The sequence below is a fragment of the Molossus molossus genome, unplaced genomic scaffold (genome assembly GCF_014108415.1).
Source record: "Molossus molossus isolate mMolMol1 unplaced genomic scaffold, mMolMol1.p scaffold_m16_p_5, whole genome shotgun sequence".
NCBI classification, from domain to species: domain Eukaryota; kingdom Metazoa; phylum Chordata; class Mammalia; order Chiroptera; family Molossidae; genus Molossus; species Molossus molossus.
This window is the reverse complement of record NW_023425388.1, coordinates 95409585-95423841: the sequence shown is the minus strand read 5'-3', so window position 1 is coordinate 95423841 and position 14257 is coordinate 95409585. Positions and strand designations below refer to the sequence as shown.

Sequence of the window (14257 nt, the reverse complement as noted above, 5' to 3'; positions counted from 1 at the left end):
TACTCGAGGATATTTTTCTATTTATCTTTAGGTAGAGTGAGAGGGAAAAAGAAAGGGAGAGAGAGAAACATCGACATGAGAGAGACACATCAACTGGTTGCTTCCCACATGACCCCAACCAGGGCCTGGGACTAACCACAACCAAGGTACATGCCCTTGGCCAGAATCGAACCTGTGACTCTCTGGTCCACGGGGCTGATAATCTACTGCTGAGCCAGACAGGCCAGGGCTACAATTTAGTTTTTGGTTTAAGTCTTGAATGCTGACAAGAGAGCCCATTAGTGGGTGGTGATGGAAATCCGTCGATTCTTTGAAGCAGTGTTAGCTGTAGCCATGGAGGGCTGGACTGTGCTTTTACAAGACTACAATGTTTAGTGTCCAAATACAGGTTCACAATCTCTAGAGTGAAATATAAACTTCTTACCAAATATATTTTGAATACAGCGTGACCTTGAAAATCAATATTGCATATTTTTAAGCTGAAGTTCTGAAGTCAGGTAATGATAGGTTGGAAATGAAGCTCCTCTTTATGTCTGCATGCTAGGTAATTTAAACCTCAATTTTCTCTTCAGGAAAATATACCTACTTCATAATTTTATAAGTATTAAATAAGGTAAATCATCACAAGTACTTGGCTTTCTATTATTGTTATTAATTGGAAAGTAATATGTTACTTCTTATGAATACAAAGAAGTGTTCTATGAGGTCTGTCCATTGTGAAAGAGAATAGGAAGGCTTGAGTGGACAAGGAGCCTGTGAAGTAGGTAAGAAGATTGTCAAGATACTGTCTTCTTTGTGGCTTTGCCTAGAACACATACTATTCACTATCACTAATAGAAATCAAACTTAAATTTAACACTATCAGGACAATAAAACAATTTTTATAAATTTTTTTTCATTACTAAAAGCTACAAATAAAATGTCCTCACCCTAAAGGAGAAATTTCCTGGAAACTGAGTCCTGTAATTATGCAATTACTGTTGTATTTGACTTTTCTCAATTTAAATTTATTTCAAAATATATCACCAAATTGAAGAATCATTTTATAATTATTTTTGATGATGATGATGATGATGGGGATGATAGTAATTTTAGCCTTTCTTATATTTACCAAAATGATATGTAAGGGAACATTTTTTAGATTAGGTAATATATAAAATTAAAACAAACTGAAAATTGACAAAATGACTCAAGCAGGAACTAAGATAACTATACACCAGCCTGTAATTTTAAGTGTCATTACATTTGACTGAACTTATGTATTATCTATTATTAACGCATGTGTGTTAAATAAACTTTGAATGCTTAAGCTGTCCCATGGCAGATTTATAAAACCTAAAGCAACTTTGTACTATTTACTATTCATTTTTCTACTCCCATGATGAATTTATGCCATGGTTGCTTTGATAATGTTTATTTAAAATAACATTAAAAACTTAAAACAGCTTGAAATGTTTAGGAACACAATGAATTTGATTTCTCATTTTGTTTTTTAAATGCTGATATGAAGCCCTTATTTTTAATGAGCTTCCAGAAGTGTCAAAATGTTCCAGTTAGTGATGAAATATGACAAGTGAACTTGCTGATGCCTTTTCCTAACTAATCCATCTCCAGTGCTCGAGCTATCACCTCACTGAACGTCTTCTGCTCTCCAAAGCAAAGCTAACCTGCCAACAATATCGAATCAGAACTGAAGCTCATGTCACTTTGTCAGGCCATTGATACAAGAGAGTTTCATTTGATAAATTTCTATTTTTATTTATTTTGTTGTTTGGATTATCATAAATTTCTAAATTATAAATTTTCTTTCTAAGTAGTTTACAGTTACTGTAATAACTGGAATAAACTATTGGAGAAACAATAATCTGAAACTAAGATGTATGTAAGGATAATAAATGGGACATAGAGAAAATGCACTTAAAATAATGTACTATAGAGCCCACAATTGTAAACAATTATGAAATAGGATATATACAAAAATATTGAAGCATTTTTTTTCTTTATATTTTTACAACTACCTTTTCTTCTGCATGAGATTTTCCTGTGGCTCAGCTTTATAATGGAGACATTTGCATTTAACTGCTCCCTTATCCATTCAGTTTTACACATTGCCAAATATCTTTCTAAAACTTGGTTCTGAGTTGGTTCTTGGTTTTGATACTCCTTGATCAAAAACTTAAGGTGATTTCTTATTGCCTTTACTTAATGGGCAAACTCTTCAGCCTGCCATTCGAGGCTTTTTAAAATATCCCATACAATGCTACTCTCAGTACCCTTTTTAAGATAAGCTACCCTACACTTGACAGCATTTCTAGATGCCTCCTGAATAACCCACATTCTTCTCCACAGCAACTCTTTATTCAACTCGGTCTTGAATGTCTCCTTTTCCCCACTTCTAGAATAATTCCACCAGTTCAAATTCTATGTATTTTATGAATTATTTTAAGTGACACTTCTCCAGGTAAGTTTCTTTGTTTCTGACAAATATGTATAATCTCTTCCTAAGTATCCCCCATGATACTTCATCAGAGTGCTAGGTTGCTTTCATTTTTAAACTTGGTATCATTTTTAATGATACATGACATCTTTTTTGCTGGGACAAATTCTTACAGGTTACTATATTTGTGCATCTACAGAACTTGAATAGTAGTAGTACTGTGTCTTGTACACACAGTAATCTTTTATATTTGTTGAAAAATAAATGATTTCCCCAAAAGTAATATTTCACAAGAATAAAAAGGAATTTAGCCTGGCCGGTGTGGCTCAGTGGATTGAACATTGTCCAATGAACTGAGAGGTCCTGCTTCAATTTCAGTCAGGGCACATGCCCAGGTGGCAGGGTCCATCCCCAGTAGGGGACATGCAGGAGGCAGCTGATCGATGTTTCTCTCTCATATGCATGTTTCTAACTGTCTCCCTTCCTCTCTCTAATAAAATCAATAAAAATATATTTTTAAAAAAGAACTTAGACTGTTAAAGGAGAAGTGCGTGATAGTTTTAAGCATTATGAAAAGAATGCTGTGAGTCAAAAGGAAAGTGAGATTGGAGTTTTACTGCAAAATTAGAAACAGGAAAAATAAGTTAGACATCTTAGAAAAAGGTGATCTTACACAAAGGAAATGGACAGTAATGGTGCTGCAGTGGTTTTGGTTAACTCCTGGTGTATAAAAAAAGTGGTAGACCTTGAGATATGGATCAATTTTGTGGTAAATCATCAGAAACCAGCAAATTAAAAGAACTATGAGATTTCAAACCTCACACCTGCCAGAATGTCTGCTATCAACAAATCCTCAAACAACAAATGTTGACGAGGGTGTGGAGAAAAGGGTACCCTAGCACACTGCTGGTGGGAATGTAGACAGGTGTAGCTGCTATGGAAAACAATATGATGTTTCCTCAAAAAAAATTAAAAATGAAACTGCCATTTGACCCAGTGATCCCACTTCTTGGAATGTATCCTAAGAAGCCTGAAACACCAATCAGGAAGAATGTATGCACCTCTATTTTCATAGCAGCACTATTTACAATTGCTAAGATTTGGAAACAGCCCAAGTGCCCATCAGTAGATGAGTGGATAAAAAAACTGTGGTACATTTACACAATGGAGTACTATACAACTCTAAGAAAGCAAGACTTCTTACCCTTTGAGACAACATAGAGGGACCTGGAGAGTAATACTGAGCAAAATAAGCCAGTCAGAGAAAGACAAATACCATACAGTCTCATTTATTTGTGGGACATAACTAACAAAATAAGCTGTCAACCAAAAGAGATCCAGATTCATGGAAGTAGGGAACAGACTGACAAACCTCAGAGCGATGGAGATGGAAGGGGTGGGAAGAGATAAACCAAAGAACTTATATACGTATATGAACAATCAAATCAACATGGACACTAGGCTGGGGAAGGCAGGAGAGGAATGGGAGTGGGAAGGAGGGGGTTAATGGGAAAAAAAGGGGGACATCTGTAATACTTTCAACAAACTATTAAAAAAAAAAAAAAAAAAGACCTTTATTTCAAGGAAGTATCTCAATGGCCTCACTCAGAGTATTCAGCCTTCCTTTCATTACAGAAGTAAACTAAGGTCTGTGAAAAGACTACGCATCCATATAAATGCACACATTTTTCCTGTTCTCTAAGAGTTCCCAATTTGTTGTAACAAGAAAGAGCTAGACATGTAATGGATGGTGTAAATGTAAATGTTTCAGAGGTGGGCAGACAATGCTTTGCTGTGCAGAGTTGCCCGGTGCACTGTAGAATGTCTGCAGCACTTCTGGCCTCTTCCCAGTGAATGCTAATGGTATTTTCTGTACCTCCCACCCACACTACACAACCACAAATGTCTCCAGACAATGCCAAGTGCCCTTGGGAAGCAAAATTGTCCCCAGTTGAGAACCACTATTTTAGAGTAAACTCGAAAGTGGTTTTACAAAGGTGAGTTGGGACATAATATTCCTTGGAATCAATGTTAGTACCAAGAGACCTTTATAATGGCACTGAATAAATTATTTTGTTCACAAACATTCATGCAATAAGATTACTGTAAGGCAAAGAATCACTCCTTCATCCAAAAAATACTTAAAAGTTTTTAAATTTCCCTTGATATAAATTTGCTGTGGAAATTTTTTGCTTTATTCCTAGTAAGAGGAATATGTGGATAAGGATATATTGTAATTAATAAGATAAAGGATTATATTTTATTTAAAAAATATGTTTCAGTTTTATTGAGATGTAATTGGCATATAACCTTGCATTAGTTTAAAGTGTACAGCATAATGCTTTGATATATGTGTATATTGCAAAACGATTACCACAATTTTTATAAAATCCATTATATAACATAGTTACAATTTTTTTTCAGATCTACTCTCTTAGCAAGTTTCACATATATAGTATAGTATTATTATTAACTCTAGTTGCCATGCTGTGCATTACATTACCAGAATGTAAAAAAAAAAAAGTATCACCTGTTAACCACCTTCACCCAAAATGATATATTTATTGGTCAAAGAGGACGAAGATGTGAGAGGAAGATGTGAGGGAGTTTAAAAAAAAGAAAAAGAAAAGAAAGAAAAAGAAGAGGAAGAGACACACTGACAGACTGGTAAAGTAATGCACAGAATTCAGTTAACATTGCCAGATAGATTTATAAGATGCGGATCATGTAGAACCAACCCAAATCTTGGGCCAATTCATCCAGATGGAGAAAGAGTAGATTTTAAAAAATGGTAGAGGATACAGAACATACTATCCAAAGCACCAGTCCCTAGAGTAGTCTAAGAGGGAACAGGAAACACCATCTTCCTGAAGTGTGATCAAGAAGGAGGGGGAAAGATCAAACTGCCTAGGGTGGTTTATGATTGTGTAACTGGGATAAGTCACTTCTCTGAGCTTTGGCTTCATATTCTCTACAGAAGGTCAACAACAGACCTTCCTTATATGCTATATATAGGTATTCAATGAACCAATGCATATAGAGCATTCATAATATTTTCTATTATTTACCAAGTATTTGACCAGAATTTACTTTTTTTTAGGAGATCTCTATGACTACTAATTTTGATTATATAATGCACTCGTTGTCCTGACCAGTAATTGAAAGAATTACAAAAAGCCATAGCTCATTCATTTATTCAGTAAATATTTAATTGAGGTCCAGGAGTTATTCTTAGACTGAGGATATGCCATTGAATAATATCGAAATCATTTCTGCCCTGAAGAGCTAGCTTTCCTAAGCATACAGGAAGCATTCAGTACCACCATTTAAGAAAACACCTTAAGTTTAGGTGTTGCTGTGTGAATGTTACAATATATAATGTTACACTGTTTTAATATTACAATTAAATTGTAATATTACAATTGCTTTACAAGTAAAGCAATACATAGAAAAGAGTAATAATACTGTACCTTGCATGTTTAGGAAACACATAAATGTTTATTACATGGATTATTTCAGAGTACTCATACAAAACATGTTTACTGGACCAATAAAATGATCAAGATAACATTTTCCCTTCAACCAAAGAGTCACCTACTGCCATATGCAATGTAAATAATTACCGCTTTACATTGCTGCCATCTTTGTTCACTCAGTATATCACACAATGTGGAATGACGCAGGCAGCTAATGTTAGACATTAGTTTGTAGTTGATTCTTTTATTTATCAACTTGGCCATCATCCATAATAAATTAGGTGTTACTTTTATATCACCTTAAATTCCTGTTGCATTTCTTTGATTACAGAAGGGGGAAGTATTTTTTGTGTAGTTTGGTAAAAGATTTTATTTAAAATCTCTTTTATTCACCTGCAAAACTCTTAGTGATGAACAAATGTTGTTGATCCATTGACACTAAATGCTTCAATAGCTTGTGCTTTTAAAATTGTCCATTAGATTATTTAATAGTAGCTTTATCACAGATATTTTCTCTGTCTCTCTCTTTTTTTTTTTTTTTTTATCCTCACTAGAGGATATTTTTTCTATGTTTTGTTCAGATAGAGTGGGAGGGAGAGAGAGGAAGAGAGAGAGAAAGAGAGAAACATCTATGTGAAAGGGTCACATTGAGTGGCTGCCACCCACACGACCAACCAGGGCCGGGAACAAACTGCAACCGAGGTACCGAACCTGGGTCTCTCTGGACCGCAAGCCAACGCTCTAACCACTGAGCAACTGGCCATGGCACAGATATTTTCTCTTTTCTAAAATCATTTCTAAGAATGTAGAAAATCCATTCCACTGGATAGATATCTTTACTTCGATTCAAATCCTGAATCATTCAAATAGAACAGGAGCTATCCTTATTTCATAAGTTAAAAAGTTTAAAAGTTTAAATTTTTGTATAAGAAAATAACAATATTTGTCCATTAATATTCCTTTTGATAACAATTGTACTTCTAAATATTTTAGATAGGTAAAAAATAATAATGAAGAAAAAAATGGTTTTTATATTTTTAAAATTTTAAAGATGGATTCTAAAGAATATTTTTCCTACAAAAGTCTTACAAGAAATATGCTTTTAAAATGCACATATTTTGCTTGCCTGATATTAAGTACTAAAATATTATTTGTGGATAAATACATATATCCCTGTTTTTATGTGCTTGAGCAAAATTTCTTCATTTGCTTACATTTGAGAGAAATAGGAAGTAGCTCATTTGTTTATTCACTCAGAATTTAAAGAACTCATAACAAATCAGTCGTTTTGTTAAGATCTGGAGACAAACAATTTAATAGGTGAAGATCTTGGATCTTGAATGATAAGAGTGTGGTAGATAAAGCAGCTATGTTAAAATATATATTTTAGTATATATTTTACTAAGTCCAGTGTTTTTTAATAGTATGCATACTATATTAAGAAATAATTTAAACCTAATTATTTACTCCTTCCTGTCATTCATATATGTATTTATAAATAGATGGTATAAACATTGCATATTATATATAGTATATATTATATATATACATTTATATTAAATAAATATGGTGTTGTAAGGTTGACTATTTGAAGACATTTTAAAATAGACATGGGAATTGTTAGTTTGTAAAAAATATATATCTGAATTTAATATGCAAGACAAAGCAAGTGTAAATAATAGGAATAATAATGCATTTTTACTAACCTCCCCTTTGTTAGTATCATTGATATAACACAATACCCTTATATTGGTAATTTCATTCAAAATTAATGTACCAAACAGATAATAAGAATATATATTAAAATTGTAATTCTGTTTTGTGATGAAGTAGCACAGGATGAAATGCAACTCATATTGCACCTAGACTGGAAAATAGAGGAAATATTTCCAAAGCAAGTGTGGAATTACTATTTTAGTAAAATTTGGTAAAATAAATATTTTCAATACTTTTAAATACATTTGAAGTGTAAAACTACAGCCAAAAATGTGGTACATATACACAGTGGAGTACTATGCAGCTGTAAGAAAGAAAGAGCTCTTATCCTTTGAGACGACATGCAGGGACCTGGAAAGTATTATCCTAAGCAAAACAACCCAAGCAGAAAAAGACGGATTCCACATGATCTCACTTATTTGTGGAATATAATGAACATAACAGTCTGAGGAATAGGGTAGACCCAGAGAGGTGAAAGTAGGGTATAGACGGACAACCCTCAGAAGACGGCGTGGTGGGAAGAGGGAAGAGATAAGCCACAGAACTTATATGCATGTATGCAGAACCAATGGACATGGACAACAAAGCCGGGGACCGGGTGGAGAGGGATGGGGAGTAGGATGTCAATGGGGAAAAAAAGGAGAAACATCTGTACAAAATAAAATAAAATATTTAAAGATTAAAAAAAGGAAAGAAAAACAAAAATATCTACAAATAAAAAATATAAAAAAACTTTTTATAATTTTTAATGATTAACGTGGCAAGTAAATATATATGTTTTGATTATGCATTATTTATATTCTCATTCAGACATTTCTTCATTAGTAAAAAACTGATAGCATAATATGTGTATAAATTTAAGATACTTTTATAAAATCATTATTCAATTATTTATTGGGTGTTGTGCCATTCTTGAAAAATTCTCTATTTATTTTGATATATAATAAAATGTATTATATAGCAAATATGGTTGCATAAGAGTTTCAGTTATTAAAATAGCAAATATTTTGATGAAATCCTAAAAATTGAAAAGTTAAAAATAACCTGCTTTTTTATATAACTACAATTTTTATTTTGCCTTTTTTTTTTTTTTTGTCTGAGATAACTTAGTATAGGAGTTCTATACCAATTTAAAGGTATTATTTTTAGAATGTCATTGATATTTCACTAAATTTAGTTTCATCATAAGGGAGTGCTTGATCAACTCCCCTATAAGTACAAATAATGAGTGTGATGAAAGTAAATAAAAATTATAATGACAGATCTGTATCATTAAGTAAAAACCTGTTAGAGTCCAAATTAATTCCTGTTACTAAAATAATTATTTGAGATAGAATTGAATTAGGGGTAATCATCATGTTGTTGCAGTTAAAAATGTTAAAAATGATGTGGTTAAAAATGTAATTTTGTGCATGTTGTTAGTGTGGCATATTTAAAGAGGAATGCTGACATTTTATGGAAGTAGAATTTTGGGTGGATATATTAAATAAAATTGTTTCTTTTTTTATTTTTTTCCTTATTGATTTTAGAGAGAGGAAGGGAGAAAGAGAGAGAGATAAAAACATTGATGAGAGAGAACATCAATTGGCCGCCTCCTGCATGCACCCCACTGCAGATCGGGCCCACATCTTGGGCATGTGTCCTGACCAGGCATCAAACTGGTGACCTCTTGGTGCATGGGTCGATGCTCAACCACTGAGCCACACTGGCCAGGCTTAAATTTCTTCACAACTGAATTCTTCCTCTGCCAAAATCACATGAAGAGAAAAGTAGTATATGGTATTTCAATTAAAAAACAAATTTCTGTCCTGGCCAGTTTGGCTCAGTGATTAGTGTCAGCTCGTGGTCCAAAGAGTTGCGGGTTTAATTCCAGTCAAGGGCACATACCTCGGTTGCGGTTTGATCCCAGCCCTGGTTGGGTCATGCAGGAGTCAACCAGTTGATGTGTCCCTCTCACATCGATGTTTCTTTCTCTCCCTCCCTATCTGATGATAGATGGAAAAATATCCTCAGGTGAGGATTAAAAAAAAAAAGAAAAAGAAGAAAGAAAAAACCCATAAATATGAATAAAAATAAAGATTAACAACAAATTTTCATTTTATAATCATGAAAAGTTGTTACCCAATGTTATCTAATGCAAAAAAAATATGTATACTAGGAAGATAGTAATAGCCATTTAATTAAATTAAATATGAGCTTAAAGTAAAAGTCAAACTAAGGTTTCTGATATGAATATTTAAGATTAATTTTACACAGATCAGATGCCAACACATTCCAATTAATTTTTTCTAATAATTAATATACCAAAGTGATAATAAGATATATAAAAATTATTGTTTTCATTTATTTAATAATTTATATACTAAGCACAGATTTTGTATAAAGTGCTATGCAGACACTGAGGATATAGTAGCAATTTTTTAAAAATTACACAAGGTGAAAGAGAGACCATGTAGCAGAGGTATCTGACTGAATTGCTGGGTAATAAATAATTGTCCTTAGCAAGGCTATACTAGTGATTTTTCTTGGAATGCTGAAAGCAAAGATTAACCATGCAAAATTTTAGCCAAAAAATAGATGTGATTGGTTTCAGGTTTGTAGAAGATGATTTTGTTTAGTTCTGGAAGTAAGAGTTAGAAGAGTGAAAAATAGGTGCAAGAGAGACCATTCCCGATTATGGTAAATTAGGTAAAAGAAGTGGTTGTGGAGATAATAAATAAATAAGTAAATAAATAATAAATAAATAAATAAATAAATAAATAAATAAATAAATAAATAAATTTGAAAATTATTTAGTAGAGAAAGCAACCAGAAGTGGGAATTAGTTGATTGATTGAGAAAAGATCAGGAAACAAGAGGTGTAGGTAGGTAGATAGAGTTTGGTGGTGTCTAGAGAATAGAGATTGCTGGAAGACAACTGTGTGGGTGAGGGTTAGGGTTGGCGACTTTGAGCTCGTTTGGTGAATAGATAGAAACAGAGAAGATAGGTGTGCCTGAAAGAACCCAGGAAAACTTATAACAGAACAGACTATGAATCCCATTCTCAGTGATCTCAATATCTAAAGGCTAAATACAAGAAATTAATTGAACAGAATCTGAGAAAGAGTAACTATAGATGTAAAAGTTGGATCAGAAGTGTGGAGAGTGGGTGGCTGGCAAGGAGAGACATTAAAGAAACCTATGGATAATTCTTAGAAAGAGAGTCTTATCAACAGTTTATTTTGCATCAACATTCTGAGATGAAATACAAGAGTATTGATTTTATCCCTTGATTTTGGTAACTCAGGTTATTTGGTGGTCTTCATGAATGTTTTATAGAAATACATGTTGAGCATTTATCTTCCTTTGGCATTTGCTTATAACTGAATTTTGTGGTTTGAGTTTAAAGGAAATGCTGAGCCATGCTTTAGAGAACCATTTGGTATACAAGTTCTCAGCTCTAATAAACTGTTTAAACTAAAAGAGTCAGAACAAAAAGAAATTAGACCATAATCTGTTTTCTTCTGTTCCAATAGCTACCGCCACTGTATATTTTACTTCTCTGAAATAGTACTTGCCCATATCCCTTCACCACACACCGTTCCTGCACACTGAGTAGATCAGGAGTGCCCAAGAGGTGACACTCTCCTCTTTCCAGAGCAATCCTCACCAAGCACTAATGAGAATTGGTAAATATTTCCTAAATACTCTTGTGCCTTGTTCATTAAGCAAGAGAAGTCTGACGCTCTTCCTACATTGTTTCTCAGAGTTCCACAGCAGGACTGAACCCCAGTTGCCCCTGGTGTAATCTGCTCAATAACACACTTTTTTATTTCCTTCCTTCCCTTTCCACCTCACATCTCAGTGCTCTCTGAGCTCACCCTCATTAAAAAACATGTCTCGAGGTCGATTTGTTAGGCTTCTGCATTAGCTGGGGTTCTCCAGAGAAGCAGAACTAAAAGGATAAGTGGATACACACACACACACACACACACACACACACACACACACACACACACACACACACACACAGTATTGACACACAATTTTTGAGGGTGGCAAGTTTCTAGATCTTCAGGCTGAATCAGCAAGCAAGAGAATAGAAGAACAAATGTGATTGAGTTTCATTCTGAGTCCAAAACCTCTAGAACCAGAATTGATGTTGTTTCAGCCTAAAGGCCAACAGGCTGAAGACCCAGGATATTTCAGTTTGAGTCTAAAGGCATAAAAAAAGCTAATGCTTCAATTTATATGCCATCAGACAGGAGGAATTCTTTCCTACTTGGGGGAGGGTCAGCTTTTTTTGTTTTATTCAAACATTCAACTGAGTGGATGAGATCCACCTATTTTATATTGAGCAATAAGCTTTATTTAATCTACCAATTTAAACATTAATCTTCAGATTTAGAAGTACACATTGGTAGTTAGAAAATAGTCACAGGGATGTAGACTACAGCATAGGGAATATAGTCAGTAATATTGTGATAACTATGTATGGTGTAGGTAAGAACTGGAAATATCAGGGGAATCACTTTGTAAAGTAATTGATTTTCTAACTACTATGCTATACACTTGAAACCAATACAAAATAATATTGAAAATGAACTGTAATTACAAATTAAAAAATTAATACATATTAATCTTCTTTAAAAACACTCTTACAGCAATACATATAATAATGTTTGGTCACATGTCTGGCCATTCCATGATGCAATCAAGTTTACACATAAAATTAATCATCACAGACACCCCAATTAACACAATTTTCTTTACCCAAATCATACTTTTCTAATTTTTCTTCTGCCACCATTTTTCTGGAAATAAAGCTTTTTAAATATATTGTCAGAAGGAAATTAAATTTTGTTATATGTATGCATACTCAAATTTCAAAAGACCATCAACTTTAGTTTGCCCACAATTAATCTGGCTCACAGCTATTACCCTGCATAATTGTTAATATTTTCCTTCACATTTAAAAATGTTCTGTTTTGAACACAATATATGTTCATTCTAGTAAGTTAACTGTGATAATAATAGAAAAATTAGTGAAGTGTATTTAAACATTTTATTTTTTCTACTAATTAAAAATATGATGATATGTGTCATATTCTTCAAATTATTTTTCTTCCTAGATAATTTTACACTGGAATTATTTACGAGGATATATTTGAAATGCCTGTTTGCAACCTGGATATTATTGTTGATTATCTTAAATATATTTTGTTGTTTAAATGAGAAAGAATGAGTTTACAAAGTATAAATAATTTGTAAGTAGAAGGTCTTTCATAGGATCATGGTTTATTTTTCTATATGTGACAAATCTGAACATTTTCCTGAAATAAAATTCTAATCTAAAAATTACACATTTGATTGATATTTATTTATTTATTTTTATTTTTATAAAGTCAGGTGTCTCTTCTTTTTTTTTAACCCTCACCTGAGGATATTTTTCTATTTATCTTCAGATAGAGCGGGAGAGAGAGAAAGGGAGAGAGAGAAACATTGACTTGAGAGAGACACGTCGACTGGTTGCCTCCTGCACAACCCTGGACCAGGGCAGGGGACCATCCGCAACCTAGGTGTGTGCCCTTGACCAGAATTAAACCTTAAACTCATTGGTCTGTGGGCCAACACTCTGCCACTGAGCCAAACCAACCAAGGCGATTGATATTTAATTGGCTTCAAAGTCAGAGAGTGTGTAAACTCCAGGGTAGTTCCATTCATCTATCACAACTAAGGGAAAGATGAGAATACTTTTGAGTGTCAGGAAGTCTCAGAGCCTACATCTTTTATTGTGGAGATAAGAGGAGGAGGCAATTCCATGTTGACTGTGGGGCACACAATCCCAGGACTTAGCAAAGTCTCATAAAGGAATGAGAGTGCTTCCATTCTCCTTTCTTTAGCTTATTTTTCATTTCTTCTATGAATTATGTATCTTAAAAAAATTTTTTTTTTCTTTATTGATGTTAGAGATAGAGAGGAAGGGGGAGGGAAACATCGATGAGAGAGAAACATTGATTGGCCGCCTCCTGCACGCCCTCCACTGGAGATCAGTCCCACAACCTGGGCATGTGCCCTGACTAGGAATCAAACTGGCAACCTATTGGCTCATGGGTCGGTGTTTAACCACTGAGCCACACCAGTCAGGAGGACTGTGTATCTTTATTAAATAATATTACATAGCATAAAGCTATAAATATAAATGTCTTAAAGTATTCCTGAATCTTTTTTCACTAAAGATGATTTTATTGCCAAATAGATACAAATAATTTTATAACACTTATATTGTAGCATATACAACAAAATATTAACTTTTTGTTGTTAATCCTCACCCATTGATTTTTCCATTGATTTTAGAGAGAGTGGAAAGGAGGTAAGAAAGAAGACAGAGAGAGAGAGAGAGAGAGAGAGAGAGAGAGAGAGAGAGAGAGAGACATCGATTGGTTGCCTCCTGCATGCAGCCCAACTGGGGCCAGGGATAGGACCTGGCATTCAGGTACATGCCCTTGCCCAGGAATTGAACCCATGAGCCTTCCATGTGTGGGTCAATGCCCTTAACACTGAACCACACTGGCCAGAGCCAAAATATTACCTTTTAGTAGTATTCTAAATAACTGTTTCAAATGGCTTGCTGACTGTAGCGCAAACA

General features: G+C 33.8%; 1 protein-coding gene across 1 annotated transcript in view; it reads left to right on the top strand.

Annotated features, from left to right (window-relative positions):
• The window catches only part of CADM2 (cell adhesion molecule 2), a gene marked incomplete at its 5' end in the record, with an annotated part of 301193 nt that overhangs the window by 142911 nt on the left and 144025 nt on the right, over positions 1–14257 (top strand). The window lies entirely within an intron of this gene.